Here is an 18897-nt window from a genome sequence, read left to right on the forward strand (position 1 = left end):
GGTGGCAGATCTAATATAGGCCAACAAAGAGAAAGACAAACTAATAGGAAGATATAAATGGGAATTTCATGACATTCAGGACACTAGGAAGAGATCAGATATAAGAATTCAGGGCATAGTAAAAGGAAAAGAAATTCACTCCAAAGACATAACAGGTATTTTCAACAAAAACGTAGAAGAAAACTTCCCTGAAGTAGGGAAAGTAATGCCAATACAGATAAAGGAAGCCTATAGAATGCCAAACAGACAAAATCAGGAAAGAACCTCTCACTGTCATATTATAATTAAACTACAAAACACACAAACCAAAGAAAATATATTGAAAGCAGTTAAAGAGAAAAATCAAGTCACATACAAAGGCAAGCCCATCAGGATCACAGCAGATTACTCAACACAAACTTTAAAAGCCAGAAGGGCTTGCTTGGAATGATGTATTCCAAGTTCTGAAAGATAATAACTGTCAACCAAGATTACTTTATCCTGAAAAGTTATCCATTCAATTAGATGAGAAATAAGGACATTCCATAACAAAAGCAGGCTAAAGGAATGTTTGAAGACAAAACTAGCTCTACATAAAATATTTGAAAGGATACTCCATGCTGAAGAGAATGAAAAGAACACATATAAGAAACCTGGAGAAAACAACCCATACTCAAATAGTACTTAATAGAAGAGAACAAAGTTAAAACTAGAAGAACTACAAAACAAGAAAAATGTCAAAGATAAATACACATCCTTCAATAATAACTTTTTTTGTTGTTGTTTGTTTTTCAAGGTAGAGTTTCACTTTAGCCTAGGCTGACCTGGAATTTATTATGTAGTCTCAAGCTGGCCTCAAACTAACAGTAATCCTCCTACCTCTGCATCCCAAGTGCTGGGAGCACATGGAACATTCTCTAAAATAGACCATATATTAGGGCACAAAACAAAGAGAAAGTTGAAATAATTCCTTCCACTCCATCTGATCACAATGGGATCAAACTACAAACCAGTAGCCAAAAAAAAGAAAAAGAAAAAGAAAATAAAAGCTATAGAAGGTACACAAATCAAGGAAACTAAACAAACAATACAATACTAAATGATGAATGGGTCATTGAAGAAAATCAAAAATTTCATAAAATCAAATGATAATGAGAACACAACATACCAAAACCTTTGGGACACAATGAAGGCAATCCTAAGAGGGAAATTTATAGCTTTAAGCTCAATAAAAAAAAACTGAACCCAAATTGAACTGGTACCATAGAATCCTATATTCGGGAAGCTAGACTAAAAGCTTGAACCCTCAACAGGACCTTAGAGGGAGCACTTGAATTGAAGGGCCTGGAGAGGATGAGATGAATCCTAACTTTAAATTTCTCCTGTTTCTGGTTTTTTTTTTTTTTCCTGTCCTTTTCTTTTTTCTTTACCCTTGGTTCTGGCTTGTAATTCCCTGTACCAGGACACAGTTAACATCTACAATGAGTTGTTGATTGGAGAAACCTACAAGGTCTCCCAAAACAAACAAGGCAGGCTTCTGTCAGAGCACTTGATTATCCACCAGAAGTTAATGGTAAGACCCCTACTGCTGAAGACACCATATACTGTCGGCACAGCTTCTCTCTGGAATAGGATTCTGAATTGGTTCTCAGCACCAGGTATGAGTTCTTTTCCACTGACCAGGTGGAACCCAATCAGAGAGCCATTGATTGCTGGCATAAGCTATGTGCCACTATTACCCAGATGTGGACATCCTGGCCTGCTAACTGATTTTGCAGCTTGCAAACGCCTTCTGGTTTTTGACAAAAATGCCAAATATACTCACTGGAGAAAAGATGGCTTCTCTAACAAATGGTGTCATCTTCCAGTGAATCAATGATGTTAATGACAAACCTGAAGCTCTCAAAATTCCAGAGGAAAAAGTAGGGGAAACATTTCAACATATAGTTATTGGTAAGTATTTTCTGAATAAAACTCCAGTTTCTGAGACAATAAGGCAAATAATGAACAAATGGAGCCTAATGCAATGGAAAAGCTTTTCCACAGCAAAGGACAATGTCAATTAAGTAAAGCAGTACCCTTCAGAATGGGAGATAATCTTTCTTTACTATATAGTTGACAGAGGATTAATATCTACAAAGAACTCAAAAAACTAAAACATAAGAAATCAAATGAGGACTAGAGAGATGGCTAAGTGGTTAAAGGACCTGTCTTAACAAGGTCTGATGGCCTCAGTTCAATTGTCCATTAACTGTATAGAGCCAGATGCACAAAGTGGAACATATGTCTGAAGCTTGTTTGCAGTGGCAACAGGCCTTGATGTGCCCATATTTATTTTCTCTCTCTCTCTATTCCAAGTAAATCAATGAAATATTAAAAAAGAAAATAAAAAATCAATGACCCAGTTACAAAATGGGCTATGAAATGGAATGAAGAAATGCAAATGGCCAATAAATATTTCTAAAAGTATTCAACATCTTTAGCCATCAGGGAAATGAAAATTATGACTGACAATCCATTTCACTGTGGCTAGAATGGCTATCACTAAGAAATCAAATGACAACAATGCTGGTGAGGGTGTGGGTAAAGATGAACCATTATTTACTATTGTGGGGGAGTAAACTGGTGCAGCCACTATGTAAATCAGTGTGGAATTTTCTCAGGTAGCTAAAACTAGATCTACCACGTGACACAGTCATATTACTCCTAGGCATATGCCATCAGGAATCTCCCCTTTAATATAGAGATACTTGTTCATTACATAGTCACATTAGCTAGGCAATGGCATCAGCGTAGATGCTTATGAACTAATGAAAGGATACTGATGTCATATATATACACAATGGAGTTTTAGTCAGATGTTAAGAAAAATGAAATTATTAAGTTTTCAGGAAAATGGGTGGACCCTATGAGCCACATAACCAGTCATCCAGACAAGATGTGCATTGGTGCAATATAGGCATGTCTTATAGGGATAACTACTCTACAACTGGATTTGAGGCCCATTCCATTGGAGGGAATTCCTGCCTCCTTCTGAAAACATAGTTAAAAACCTATGTCTCAGGACATCATTTCCCTAAGGAAGGAAGTTACTACTGTTGTTTGGCTAAATAAATATGCTCTGCCCATGAAATTGCCCTCTAAACATTCATAGTAATGCTCATAGACCAGTGCTTCTCTTACTTTTTGGTCTGAGAAGCTTCTTTTTGCAGATGACAGTAACTAAAGGTGAGACTCAAAACTTATCCAAGTGTTGAGAAGAAATAATTGTTGAGTGCTTAGCATTAAGTGATACATCACATCCTCCAAGGCTCAGAGAACAGTGTGGAAGAGGTGGCAAAAGCATGGGGAGGAGAGCTTCAGAACACTCTCTTCCTGATATCAAGTAGCCAGTGCATTCATGACTCACAGCAGCAGTTGTTACCTGCAGAATATTGGGCCCATTAACATGTCATCATAGATGATGGAGGAGGGGAAAATGATGAAGTAGGAGGAAAGACTACTGGGAAAGAAGAAGGGTGTTCATTGGAATAGGGATATGGAAGAAGGACAAGAAAGTAATACAGGAGATTATTATAAAAATACATTATGGGGCTGCAGAAATGACACAGTAGTTAAGATACTTTCCTGCAAAGCCTAACAACCTGGTTCAATTCCCCAGCACCCACATAAAGCCAGATGCACAAGTGGTGCATGCATGTGGAATTTGTTTTCAGCTGCTAGAAGCTCTGCTGTGCCCATTTTTTTTTGCACTCCTTGCAAATAAATAAATAAAAATATTTAAAAATAATTAATATATTATATACAAGCATGATAATATCATGAATAAATAACCAAAATCATTGAAATACTAGAAATTGGCCAGGCAGTTTAGAGTTAACAGTAACCCAAAGTGAATAGCTTTCTCCTATTAGGAATTTTCCTTAAGCCTTTAGGAAAAAAACTACTTTACTACATGTCAGAAACTTCAAAAGGATTTGGTCTTTCCTTATGTTCCCTCTGCCCAGGAGTCCTTCTACTCTCTACTGAGAAGGCCTGTCCTAGAGAATTTAATACTGAGAAGCTGGCCCTTTTCCAAAAATTTTTCCTCCAGACATCTGAGTCTCCAGGTGGAGGAGGGGGAAATGATAAACTAGAAGGAGAGACTACTGGGAAAGAAGAAGGATATTCATTGGAATAGGGATGTGGAAGAAGGACGAGAAAGTAATATGGGAGATTATTATAAAAATACATTATGGGGGCTGCAGAAATGACTCAAAGCCTCTTGCCTCCCTGGGCAAAAGTTCTGCCATGCTCCTTTCTGGAGATTCTGGGTCAAAGCTCCCTGTCTCTTAAAGCTCTCTCTTCTAAAACTCTAAGCTATAATAAAATCTGTCTGAACTTTATACTCTAGTTTGTGGATTCATTGAATCCATAAGACAAACTCTGGGAACACCCCAAATTATCTGTGCATTGGCACATAGTGGTGACTGGCAAGCAACCCCAAATCCCTGTATCATTTTGAAAGCTTCAATGACTCCTGGGGATAAATCTGAGAAATAGAATAGTAATGCATTTTGGCTAAAATTGTGGTGGCAAGTGACGGACAGCTAACTGAAACTAGCTTCAGGAGAAAGAGGCAGAGATTGATAGAGTCACATTTAAAAAAATATTTTATAACTATTGGAGCTTTTGTTCATTTCCCAAATCAATACATGGGCCTGTTCAAAGAAAATGATACAGAATTCTTGAAAAGGGCTTTCCTTGGGCTGGAGGGATATCAAAGCCAAAGTACCAGGTTCAATTCCCCAGGACCCACATAAGCCAGGTGTACAAGGTGGCACATGTGTCTGAAGTTCATTTGCAGTGGCTGTAGCCCTGGCATACCCATTCATTCTCTCTCTCTCTCTCTCTCTCTGCCAAATAAATAAAATATTTTTTTCAAAAGGCTCTTTCTTCAGTAATTTCCTCTTACATACATAGCAGGATTCACACTCCCCTGAACAATAAGGAGAGTTCTCTACTGATCTCTAAAGCTATCCCTGTTTGCAGAAGTGTTTTCTCTGCTGAGATTTCCTGAGACTCTAACTGCTTTGGCTTGCATAGACCCCCTCCCCCTCCATCCCTTCAACTAGGAGAAACCTTGAGATTCCCCCTGGCGCCCATTCTGGGAACTCTCTCTAGACTGCCTGTGACATAGGGCGGTCACGGTCAGAGTCACAGTCACAGTCACGAGACTTGTGTGCTCTTTCCTCTATCTCAGAGATGATTGTCTTTCAACTGCCTAATAGTCAATGCCTGAGAACCACTGTCTCACATATTTTGTCTGTTTTTTTTTTTTTAATTTTTAAAAAAATTTTTAAATTTTTATTAGCATTTTCTTTTTTTAATTTATTTTATTTTATTTTATTTTTAATTTTTATTAACATTTTCCATGATTATAACATATATCCCATGGTAATTCCCTCCCTCCCCACCCCCACACTTTCCCCTTTGAAATTCCATTCTCCATCATATTACCTCCCCATTACAATCATTGTAATTACATATATACAATATCAACCTATTAAGTATCCTCCTCCCTTCCATTCTCTACCCTTTATGTCTCCTTTTTAACTTACTGGCCCCTGCTACTAAGTATTTTCATTCTCACGCAGAAGCCCAATCATCTGTAGCTAGGATCCACATATGAGAGAGAACATGTGGCGCTTGGCTTTCTGGGTCTGGGTTACCTCACTTAGTATAATCCTTTCCAGGTCCATCCATTTTTCTGCAAATTTCATAACTTCATTTTTCTTTACTTCTGAGTAGAACTCCATTGTATAAATGTGCCACATCTTCATTATCCACTCATCTGTTGAGGGACATCTAGGCTGGTTCCATTTCCCAGCTATTATAAATTGAGCAGCAATAAACATGGTTGAGCACGTACTTCTAAGGAAATTAGATGAGTCCTTTGGATATATGCCTAGGAGTGCTATAGCTGGATCATATGGTAGATCAATCTCTAGCTGTTTTAGGAAACTCCACACTGTTTTCCACAATGGCTAGACCAGATTGCATTCCCACCAGCAGTGTAGAAGGGTTCCTTTTTTTCCACATCCCCGCCAACATTTATGATCATTTGTTTTCATGATGGTGGCCAATCTGACAGGAGTGAGATGGAATCTCAATGTAGTTTTTTTTTTTAAATTTTATTTATTTATTTATTTGAGAGTGACAGACACAGAGAAAGACAGATAGAGGGAGAGAGAGAATGGGCACGCCAGGGTTTCAAGCCTCTGCAAATGAACTCCAGACGCGTGCACCCCCTTGTGCATCTGGCTAACGTGGGACCTGGGGAACCGAGCCTCGAACCGGGATCCTTAGGCTTCACAGACAAGCGCTTAACCGCTAAGCCATCTCTCCAGCCCTCAATGTAGTTTTAATCTGCATTTCCCTGATGACTAGTGACGTAGAACATTTTTTAGATGCTTATATGCCACTCGTATTTCTACCTTTGAGAACTCTCTATTTAGCTCCATAGCCCATTTTTTGATTGGCTTGTTTGATTCCTTATTATTTAACTTTTTGAGTTCTTTGTATATCCTAGATATTAATCCTTTATCAGATATATAGCTGGTGAAGATTTTTTCCCATTCTGTAGGTTGCCTCTTTGCTTTTTCACTGTGTCCTTTGCGGTGCAAAATCTCTGTAATTTCATTAGGTCCCAGTGATTAATCTGTGGTTTTATTGCCTGAGCAATTGGGGTCATATTCAGAAAGTCTTTGCCAAGACCAATATGTTGAAGGGTTTCCCCTACTTTTTTCTCTAGCAGTTTCAGAGTTTCAGGTCTGATGTTAAGGTCTTTAATCCATTTGGACTTAATTCTTGTGCATGGCAAGAGAGAAGAATCTATTTTCATCCTTCTGCAGATATATATCCAGTTTTCAAAACACCATTTGCTGAAGAGGCTGTCTCTTCTCCAATGAGTATTTTTGGCATTTTTATCGAATATCAGTTGGCTATACCTACTTGGGCTTGCATCTGGGTCCTCTATTCTGTTCCACTGATCTACATGTCTGTTTTTGTGCCAGTACCATGCTGTTTTTGTTACTATGGCTCTGGAGTATAGGTTAAAATCAGGTATGGTGATACTACCAGCCTCATTTTTGTTGCTCAGTATTATTTTAGATATTCGAGGATTTTTGTGATTCCAAATGAGTTTTTGGATTGTTTTTTCTATTTCCATGAAGAAAGCCTTTGGAATTTTGGTAGGGATTGCATTAAATGTGTAGATTGCTTTAGGTAAGATTGCCATTTTCACAATATTGATTCTTCCAATCCAGGAACAAGGGATGTTTCTCCACTTACTTGTGTCTTCTGCAATTTCTCGCTTGAGTGTTTTAAAGTTCTCATTGTATAGATTCTTTACTTCCTTGGTTAGGTTTATTCCAAGGTACTTTATTTTTTTTTGATGCAATTGTGAATGGGAGTGATTCTCTGATTTCACCCTCTGTGTGTTTGTTGTTAGCATACATGAAGGCTACTGATTTCTGTGTATTTATTTTGTATCCTGCTACATTGCTGTAGGTTTTGATCAGCTCTAACAGCTTGCTAGTAGAGTCTTTAGGGTCCTTTATGTATAGAATCATGTCATCTGCAAATAATGATAACTTGATCACTTCCTTTCCAATTTGTATCCCTTTTATGTGTGTCTCTTGCCTTATTGCTATGGCTAAGAGTTCCAAAACTATATTAAATAAAAGTGGGGACAGTGGACACCCTTGTCTTGTTCCTGATTTTGGTGGAAAAGCTTCCAGTTTTTCCCCATTTAGTAACATGTTGGCTATAGGCTTGTCATAAATAGCCTTTATTATATTGAGATACGTTCCTTCTATTCCCAGTCTCTATAGGACTTTTATCATGAAGGGATGTTGGATTTTGTCAAATGCTTTCTCTGTGTCTAATGAGATGATCATGTGATTTTTGTCCTTCAATCCATTTATGTAATGTATTACATTTATAGATTTGCGTATGTTGAACCATCCCTGCATCTCTGGGATAAAGCCTACTTGGTCAGGGTGAATGATCTTTTTGATATACTCTTGTATTCTGTTTGCCAATATTTTGTTGAGAATTTTTGCATCTATGTTCATGAGGGAGATTGGTCTGTAATTTTCTTTTTTTGTTCTATCTTTGCCTGGTTTTGGTACCAGGGTGATGCTGGCCTCATAGAAGGAGTTTGGTAGAATTCCTTCTTTTTCTTTTTCCTGGAAAAGCTTAAGAAGCAATGGTGTTAGCTCTTCCTTAAAAGTCTGGTAAAATTCAGCAGTGAATCCGTCCGGGCCTGGGCTTTTTTTAGTTGGGAGATTATTGATAACTGTTCGGATCTCCATGTTTGTTATAGGTCTATTTAAGTGATTAATCTCATTTTGATTTAATTTAGGTAGGTCATATAAATCAAGGAAATGATCCATTTCTTTCAGATTTTCATATATTGTGGAGTATATGCTTTTATCGTATGTCCCTATGATTTTTTGAATTTCTCTGGAATCTGTTGTGATGTTTGTAGGGAGCCAATGCAGACGCCATTACAAGATGATGCTGGCTTCCCGCCAGTCTTGAGGTAAATACTTCCTCATTTAGGCAGCAACCTCCCTTGAGGTTGTGCATGCGCTTGATGCACCTTGCCCTGAGCCTATCCCGTGGCTCCTGTGGGTGGATGAGCCTATGGCAGCCAATCAGCAGGCTTCCCATAGTATTCTGCCCTATAAAAGCAGCTACACTCCTGCGCCCCTCGCCCCTCGCCATCAACTTTCCTGTTAACCAAGAGGCTCTCCAATAAAGTGTGATCGAGAAGGATCTTCGTTTGCTGGTCGTGCTTTTCCTGCTGGTCAGGGAGCTCGCTACAGATGTTACCTTGTTCATCTCTGATTTTATTAATTTGTGTCTCTTCTCTCTTTCTTTTGGTCAGATTTGCTAAGGGTTTATCAATCTTGTTTATCCTTTCAAAGAACCAACTCTTTGTTTCATTAATTCTTTGGATTGTTCTTTTTGTTTCTTTCTCATTAATTTCTGCCCTAATCTTTATTATTTCTTCCTGTCTACTGATGTTTGGTTTGCCTTGTTCTTCTTTTTCCAAAGCTTTAAGGCGAAGCATTAGGTCGTTTACTTGTGACCTTTCTAAGTTCTTAATATAGGCATTCAAGGCTATAAATTTACCTCTTAGAACTGCCTTCATTGTGTCCCAGAGATTTTGGTATGTTGTGTTCTCATTATCATTTGACTGTATAAATTTTTTGATTTCCTTTTTGATTTCTTCATTGACCTATTTATCATTTAGTAGTGTATTGTTTAGTTTCCATGATTTTGTGTATGCTCTATAGCCTTTCTTGCTACTGATTTGTAGTTTAATTCCATTGTGGTCAGATAGAATGCAAGGAATTATTTCAATTTTCCTGAATTTGTTAAGAGTTGCTTTGTGTCCTAATATATGGTCTATTTTAGATAATGTTCCATGTGCTGCTGAAAAGAATGTATATTCTGCAGCCTTTGGATGAAATGTCCTGTATATATCTGTTAAGTCCATTCCTTCTATGACCTCATTTAGTCCAGATGCTTCTCTGTTTATTCTTACCCAGGATGACCTGTCAATTGATGAGAGTGGGGTGTCAAAGTCACCCACCACCACTGTGTTTGGTGTTATCTGTGACCTTAGTTCTAATAGTGTTTGTTTGATGAATTTGGGAGCCCCCATGTTAGGTACATATATATTTAGGATTGTAATGTCCTCCTGTTGGAGTGTGCCCTTAATCAATATAAACTGACCTTCCTTATCTTTCTTGACTAACGTCGGACTAAAGTCTACCCTGTCCGATATTAGGATAGCAACCCCTGCTTGTTTTCTAGGCCCATTTGCTTGAAACACCGTCTTCTAAACTTTCACCCTAAGATAATGTCTATCCTTTGTAGAAAGGTGAGTTTCTTGGAGACAACAAATTGTAGGATCCTGCTTTTTAACCCAGTCTGCAAATCTATGTCTTTTCGTTGGGGCATTGAGGCCATTGATATTAAGAGATATTATTGAAAGGTGTGTATTTATGTTTGCCATGTGTGTGTGTGTGTGTGTGTGTGTGTTTCTGGTTCTACCTGCGCTCTCTTCTGTTAACTAGTATTTGAGTATTGCTTGTTTTTTCTAGGTTCCTTATATGTGGGCTTTTCCTTTTCTTCAGCATGGAGGATTCTATCAAGTATTTTCTGTAGAGCTGGTTTTGTCTTCAAATACTCCTTTAACCTGTTTTTTCATGGAATGTCTTTATTTCTCCATCTATTTGAATGGATAACTTTGCAGGATAAAGTAACCTTGGTTGACAGTTGTTATCTTTCAGAACTTGGAATATATCACTCCAAGCCCTTCTGGCTTTAAAAGTTTGTATTGAATAATCTGCTGTAATCCTGATGGGCTTGCTTTTGTAAGTAACTTGATTTTTCTTTCTAACTGCTTTCAATATTTTTTCTTTGGTGTGTGTGTTTGGCAGTTTGATTATAATATGGCGAGGAGAGGTTCTTTCTGGGTTTTGTCTGGCTGGGGTTCTAAAGGCTTCCTGTATCTGCATTGGCACCTCTTTCCCAATTTGGGAGAAATTTTCTTCTATGATTTTTTTTGAAGACACCTACTATGCCTCTGCAGTGGAGTTCTTCTCCTTCTACTATGCCCTGAATTCTTATATTGGATCTTTTCATAGTGTCCCGAATATCTTGAAATTCCCACTCATACTTTTCTATAAGTTTGTCTTTCTCTTTGTTGCACTGCATTAGGTCTGCCACCTGGTCTTCTAGCTTAGATATTCTGTCCTCTCCCTCATCCATCCTACTGTGAGATTTCCTACAGAGTTTTTTATTTCATTAACTGTGTTCTTCATTGCTAGTAATTCTGACTGGTGTTTCTTTATTATTTCTATTTCCTCATTTATGTCTTATATTGCCTTCTTTATTTCATTAAATTGGTGTCCTGCATCTTCTTTGATTCCTTTGATTTCCTCTTTAAGTTCCTCTTTGACTCCTTTGATTTGTTCTCTGACTTCTTTGAACATATTTACAATCATTCTTTTGAACTCTTTCTCAGGCATTTCCTCTAACTCTTTCTCACTGGAGGACATTTCTGATGCATTAATACTTTTAGGTGGGTTTATATCGTCTTGCTTTTTAGTGTTTCTTGTGTTATAATGTATATATTTTTGCATCTTGGATTAAGTTAATGCTTGGATTTTCTAAATAGCTGTGTATTCTTAGCTGTATCAATTGATTTGATGTAATATATTTTCAGGGTAGGACCTTAAGGTGTTAGGTGTGGCTCTTAAGACTCTCAGAGTATCTACAAAGATGTTCTTAGGGGTTGAGTTTCCCTGCTATAGGAGTATTCAAGCAGGCTGAGTGGAATAAAATACAGGTTGATTCTAAAATTTAACTAAACACTGTACAAATTCAATCAAAAAACAGCCCCAAGTATGTATGCAAGAGTAGTTATTATAATGACCAGATCCTCTATCAACAAAGAGGTTAAGATTTCTGGTCTGTTGAGGGATCCAAGTCAGCTTGTGACCAAGAGAGACCCTTCCCTGGTGCAATCCCAGTTACCTTGGATGATTTTGGTCTCAGTCAAGTTGCTGCTTGGGTCGTCGGGCTGCTGTTCTGATTTCTGGAGCTGGGCACTTGCTTTTCCTGCGGGGCAAACCGAGCCTGGCAAGTGTGGCCCTGCAGATCAGCACCCCCGCTGCTGGAACTGCTGCTGCTCAAGCTGCCCCTGCTGGGCTGTAGCCACTGCTGCTGAAGGTGTTGCTGCTGGACCCACCGCTGCTGCTGCCTCTGCTGCTGCTGTAGCTGCCACTGCTGGAGCCACCACTGCTGCTGAAGCTGCTGCTGCCATGTCCACTGCCGCTGCTCCCCCTGAAGCTGCTGCTGCCAAGTCTGCCGCCGCTGCCGCTCCTGGGTCTGCTGCTGCTGGGGCCGCTGGTACCGGTGCTGGAGCCGCTGATGTTGCTGCCGAACTCTGCTCCTGCTTGGGTCCTGCTGTCAGCGCAAGTTGACGTGGCCGGTCCCAGGCCACTGCCCTGTTCGCCGGAGCTGGGCTCAGGCGGTGGGGGAGGGGAGGGAGCCGCAGCTGCTCCGGTTATCTCGCTGCTCCACATGTTCTTCTACCTCGCGGTCTGCTCCTCCGCTGCTCACTGCCGCTCTCCCCTCACGTTTCCCCAGTTGCGGAGAGTGCGATGTGAGGGGAAGCTCCGGCACCTGGCTTTTCCTGCGGCTCGAGCCGAGTCTGGCTGCTTTCTGGTGCGCTGTGGCCGCAGCGGTTGGCCGAGCTGCCGGAGCCGCTTTTCCCGCCTGTGCAGGCTCTGGATGCTCTGGAACTCTTCTACTTCTCTGCTGCCGCTTCAATTTCCTATACACCTCACTTTTTAGTAAAAGTGTGTATTTTGCTGAGTTTTTTTTGTTCTTTTTCCCCCCTAGGCTGCTTTGGCGTGGTACCTATGCTGCCATCTTAACCAGAAGTCTATTTTAATTTTAATTTGTGTGAGTCCACGCATGCAGGTGTGAGTGCCGTGCATGCCCCGTGGCATGTGTGGAGGTCAGAGAACAAGCTGCAGGTGCCTGTGCTCCACCTTCTTTGACACAGGGTCTCCTGAAGCTGTGAATGAACTGCTAAAGTCTGATGAAGGAACATTAGGCCAGCTGGCCCATGAGCTTCAGATTGTCCTGACTCTGCCTCCTATTGTCATAGGCACATTGAGGTCCCCGAAATATATACCACTTTGCATCCAGAGGTACTAAGGAACTAAACCTGGGCAGGCAGGCTTTGCAAGCAAGCACCTTCAACTACTGAACCATCTCCCTTGCCCTGTTTGGTTTTTAAACTATTTCAAGTGGTCAGGTAAATCTGGACTGTCATTCTACCATGCAGCTAAATCTCTATTACAACCATGAATTTTGGTGTGGCTGTCCTGTGCCAGACACCAGAGATCTCGGCTTTTGTGGAGCAAATAAGCAAACTGCAGAAAGGTCAGAAATAGAGCTGTCTCCTGGGACAGCAGGAATCGGGGTTATAAATGATCCTGTAAGTGTCCTGGAAGCAAGATATTCTAAAGACATACTTGTGCCCCCCCCCTTTGGCTACCAGACTATTGAAACAATGGACCCCAAGAGATTGAAATTTTTCAAGGAATCTCACACAGGGGAAAGAGAAAGGCTGAAGCCTGGTGCCTGCCACAGGAGGAACTTCCTCTGGGAAAGATTTCCAACTTGTGACAACCTTGCAGGGAATCTGCAGTTGAGACAGTGGGTGGGTGGGAGTACACCTTTACAAGAGCTGCTTAGTGTGTGCGCCTCTTGCTTTCTCCTTAACTCAGATCTCATGTTAGTGTTTCCAGTTTTCATGCTGTTTGTTCTTTGCCACGTGACAAGGAAAAATAGGAACACTGACTACAAGGTATGAATAAGGCAAAGAAGGTTAATTGAAAGAAAGGTGGGAAACCCTCAAAATGTCAGGACAAGCTTTCTTAAGATTTCAGTTGACGTCCAAAGAATATTAAGACATTTCTTTTTTTTAATTTTAAAAAATATTTTATTTATTTATGTATTTACTTGACAGAAAGAAAGAGGGAGAAAGAGAAGGAAAGAGAGAGAAAGAGAAAGAGAATGGGCATGCCAGGGCTCCAGCCTCTGCAAACGAACTCCATATGCATGTTCCCCCTTTTGCATCTGGCTAAGGTGGGTTTTGGGGAATCAAACCTAGGTCCTTTGGCTTTGCAGACAAACCCTTTAACTGCTAAGCCATCCCTCCAGCCCAAGACATTTCTTTCTTTCTTTCTTTCTTTTTATTTTTCAAGGCAGGGTCTTGCTCTAGCCCAGGCTGACCTGGAATTCACTATGTAGCTTCAGGGTAGCCTCAAACTCACAGCAATCCTCCTACCCCTGCCTCCTGAGTGCTGGGATTAAAGGCATGTGCCACCACGCCCAGCCCCAGGACATTTCTTTAAAAGGAAAAAAAAAAAAAAGTTTTTTTGTGTTAGAACTTAGGCAAGCAGGCTAGGTCCAAGAGCGTCTGAGAACAACTTCCCTGAAGGCGGTGTAGGGGTAGGAGTAGGAGCTATAATACCCCATCTCATTGGGGGATCACTATTCCTCCCACCTTCTTAGCATGTCTGTCGGTGAAGGTTGGTCTTTAGACGAAGTGAATGATTGACAGGCTCCACCAAGGACCAGAGGATTTTCTCAGGGGAAAAGAAAGACTATACATGAGGTACACTTTATGTCATTTAGCTTTTTTCATATAACAAATCTGTTAAATTATATCAATTTAATATGTGTCCTAGCACTCAGGAGTGAGATAGGAAGATAGATGTGAGTTCAAGGCCAGCCTGTGGCTACAGATTAAAATCCATGTTAACCTGGGCTAGAGTGTGACCTTACCTCAAAACAAAACAAATTTTGAAATAATTTCACATGTCAACAAGTTCATCAGTGGTTACTACTGAGTCAAAAGCTTTGTATAAAGAAGCTAACACAGAAATGAGTATTTGAGTGAGTGAGGTACAGGGAGGCAGTACAACACCGAAGGACACAGATGAGCTCCAGAGGAACAAAGAGAAGTCCAGTGGAAAAGGAGCCATTATAAACCCAGATGCCGAAAGTGGAGCATGGGCCTGGAAGTCAACTGCACTGGCAAGCAGTCCTGACATGCTCATTCTCTCTTTATCCTCCCTCTCTCTCTACTAACAAGTAAATTTTTAAAAAAGTTTTAAAAAGTATTTTAGTTATTTATTTTAGAGGGAGAGAAAGAGGCAGAGAGAGACAGAATGGGCAGGTCATGGCCTCTGGGTATTGCAAATGAACTCCAGACACATGAGCCACTATGTGCATCTGGCTTATGTGGGTACTGGGGGATCAAACATGGGTCATTAGGCTTCACAGGCAAGCGCTTTAACCCCTAATCCATCTATCCAACCCAATAAAAACATTTTTTTAAGAACAGGAAATAAGCCTGCCTCGAAGCCTAGATGAAATGTCCATCTTATGCTGCTAATAGGAAAGAATGGGATCACATAGGGTTGAATTATAATTTTGATAGGGCTGGGCGAGGAAATATGAAATCTGAGAGTCTAAATATTGTGTCTTTAAAGTAAAAATTTTAGTGCACTTTCTTCTTTTAATGTTCTGTCAACTCCTCCATGCCTATCCCATACATTATCTATCACTTTGCATTTTTATTTATTAATAACTCAATAAGCATTTATTCATTATCATCTTTATTTATATATTGCTATAGATGTATGGGATAGGATGAATAAAATATGATTCTAGGGCCTAAAGAGATGGTTAATTCCTGTCAGCCCAGGATTCAGCTCCCCAGTATCCATGTAAAACCTGATGCACAAAGTAGCCCATGGTCTGGAGTTCATTTGCAGCTTGACGAGGTCCTGGTCCACCCATTCTTTGTTTCTCTCTTTCTTGTTGCCAATAAATATACAAAAATATGATCCTAGAAGAAATTGCAGTCCAGTTAGAAAGATATAGATGTATAAACAAAAATATTTAATACTAATACTGTGCTAAGCAGTAGGAGTAGAAAATAGTGCTCACTGATGTCAGACTGTAAGTAGTGTTCATCTCTCAGAGGCAAAGGACAGAAACCTTATTTCAAACAGCCTGAGCAGAAAACAGAATCTACTGGCTCATATAATTAAGGATTCCATGGACAAAGCTGATTAAGGGACTCAAGTATGTTGCTGGGTCTCTGTATCTCCTTCTGGATGTATTTCTTGCCGTTGGGATCTCATTTTCTTCTCTGGAAGGCAAGCCACAGTGGATTCTACAGTATGCCACTTACACGCCAGCACCTTTAGTAGGAAGTGCTGTTTCTCCAGCTTTTGGGACCACTGGCTGCCAAAGACTCCCAGTTGAGCCTCCTGAATGAATTGTCCTTAGGCAAAGGGTAGTAACTCCCCCTAGGTCATACCTCCCCCTGGGGAAGCCTGCATCCAAAGACTGATCGATGAGGGGGTTCCAAGGCCTGCACCTTTGGTACGATTCAGGACATAGTTCAAAGAGCTTTCTAGTTTTAGAGTTAAGTATGAGATCAGTTGAGGGGTCTGAGGGACCTTAGGAAGTATGACTGTATGAACCTTTAGGGAAAGGAGGATAAGTTTATATTCTAAATTCCAGATGTAAAGCCAGGTGTGGTGGCTCAGGCCTTTAATCCCAGCGCTGGGGAGGCAGAGGTAGGAGGATCACAGTGAGTTTGAGGGCCATCTTGAGACTACATAGTGAATTCCAGGTCAGCCTAGGCTAGAGCGAGACAAAAATCCAAATCTATAGAAAAAGAAACAGAAATGAAACAAAAAGACTGTTCTAACTGGTGAGAGACCATTGTGTTGTGGTCTGTGGTGGTTCCTCTCTGGGACTCTGTAGATCTTCCTTACGTGTGTGTGTGTGTGTGTGTGTGTGTGTGTGTGTGTGAGAGAGAGAGAGAGAGAGAGAGAGAGAGAGAGAGAGAGAGAGGGAGACAGACAGACAGAGAACAAAAGAGAGAGTAGTGAAGAGACCGATCTCCCCATTCAGCTGGCCGAGGCTGGAGTGGATCTGCAAAGCACAGGCATAGAGACAAAAGTCTAAGGAAATAAGTCCTAGAACTTTTCAGAAACAGGTTGTAGGTTTAGTTGATGGATATGGTTGTATCTGTCATAGCAACAAATATCTTGGTAAATAAAAAATAATTTCACCCCAAATTTGAGGGAATTGGCAGTAAAACTAATCAGTGCCAAACACAGTATAGCAAAACGACTGTAAAGTGAAAAGTTCCTTATCAACAACTAATTGATGTGTTTTGGGGGGATGCTGCACATGCTCCACATGCATGGGGGTCAGGACAAAGTTTGGGTTGGTTTGCATGTTCACCTTATTCAAGGCAGGATCTCTCTCCTCTCCCTTCCCTACTACCCTACTCCTCTTCTCCTCCTCCTTCTTCTTCCCTCTCTCTCTCTGTGCTGTTGTTCTCTGAGATGCTCACTAGGAGCTCCTGAGAAATTCTATCTCTGCCTTCATCTCACAGTTAGTGTACTGGGATCATAAAAGACCATAATGACTTCTGCATTTTTACATGACATATGGGATATAACTCGGGTATTCCAGCTTGTTGAGTGGTGAGCACTTTGTCAACTGAGGGACCTTCCCAGTCCAAGGTGTTTTCAAGATAGTTATCTTTTTAAGTATATTTTATTTCTGGTTTTTCAAGATAGGGTCTCACTAAAGCTCAGACTGACCTGGAATTCACTCTAGTCTCAGGGTGGCCTTGAACTCATGGTGATCCTCCTACCTCTGCCTCCTGATTGCTGTGGTTTAAGGTGTGCTCCACCATGCCCGGCTGAAAAATGTATTTTTAAAAAACTTATTTATTAGAAAGAGAGGGGGAGAGAGAGGAGAGGAAGAGAGAGAGAGAGAGAGAGAGAGAGAGAGAGAGGGAGAGAGAGAGAATGGGCATGCCAGGGTCTCCATCCAGTCTCTGCAAACGAACTCCAGACACATGCACCATCTTGTGCATCTGGCTTACATGGGTGTGGGGGAATCCAGGCCAAGATAGGTTTTTTTTGGGGGGGGGGAATTATTACAGAGCTTGATAATATAGAGACAATGGAAACAATTATCTGGCATTAACATTATTATAAAGAAATATGGACTGGAGACATGGCTTAATGACTAGTAAGATGCTTGCCTGCAAAGCCTAAGAACTCATTTTGGGATCTCCAGGTCCCATGTAGCCAGATGCACAGTGATGTGCACAAGGGGGCACATTCACCTAGAGTTTGTTTGCAGGGGCTGAAGGCCCTGGCATGACCATTTTCTCTGAAGGCCCTGGAATGCCTATTTTTCTCTCTCTCTCCCTCTCTGCCTCTTTCTCTCTCTCAAAATAAACAGTAATAATAATAATAATAATAATAAAAGAATTCTTATGGAAGGCTGGAGAGATGGCTCAGAGGTTAGAGGCACTTGGTTGCAAAGCCTGACATTCTGTATTCAATTCCTCAGAATTTATGTAAAACCAGATGCACAAAGTAGCACATACATCAGGAGTTTGTCTGCAATGGTAAGAGGTCCTGGCATGCTTGCTCTTCCCTCCCTCCCTCTCTCCCTCTCTCCCTCTCTCCCTTCTTTTCTTTCTTTCTTTCTCTCTTTCTTTCTTTTTCTCTCTCTCTGCTTGCAAATAATTAATATTTTTTAAAAAGAAATTTGGTGGAAAGGAAAACTTGGAAGGATTTCATCATTAAAAAATTGCAAACAGGCATTGAGCTAGAGACAACCGCTGGGATGGATGTGTTTCTTGTGATCTGGCCTCATAAGACCATCATCTTCACAGCGCCAAGGAATAGAACACCGTGTTCCTGCTTAAGTGCATCGTCGAGGGCATCCCCAAGCTCCGCTGAACGCTGAACGAGGAAAAGGCTGGGAGAGTGCGGCTTCACCAGCCAGACAGCAAGACCACAGACCCCAGCCACAGTGGGTCTGGCTGTCTGAGCACCTGATGCCTTTGAGGCCCTTCACATTGAAACTTTCTCCAACCCTCCTGAGCTTCCAGATGTGATGAAATCTCAGGACTCAGGAGGCAGTGCCAAGGAAAAAGCTGTGCAGTGAGGGCTCCAGTCCACTTTGAGGCCCATTCCTCCCTACCCCCAATAAGAGAGATGTGGGTGTCTGCCTGGTTGGTTGCTGCCTCTTTCTGTGCCCTCCTCCCCAACTCCAGGCACCAACCTGTGATGGGTCCTACTTGGTCCCTTATTCCCCTTTCTTCAGGCCTGCGCTTGCCAGGTTGGCTGCTATGCCGTCCAGCGGGAAACTTATCACCAGATTGCTACTCAACACTAGTTAGACACAGCGATTAGAGCTAAAGACCCAGAACCCTGGGCCGGC

At 41.0% G+C, this 18897-nt stretch overlaps 1 pseudogene; it reads left to right on the forward strand.

The window, feature by feature from the left end:
* Window positions 1-18297: 18297 nt before the first annotated feature.
* LOC101614226 lies at window positions 18298-18621 on the forward strand (annotated as a pseudogene).
* The last annotated feature ends 276 nt before the right edge of the window (window positions 18622-18897 follow it).

Source organism: Jaculus jaculus, chromosome 5 (assembly GCF_020740685.1).
Source record: "Jaculus jaculus isolate mJacJac1 chromosome 5, mJacJac1.mat.Y.cur, whole genome shotgun sequence".
Taxonomy (NCBI): Eukaryota; Metazoa; Chordata; class Mammalia; order Rodentia; family Dipodidae; genus Jaculus; species Jaculus jaculus.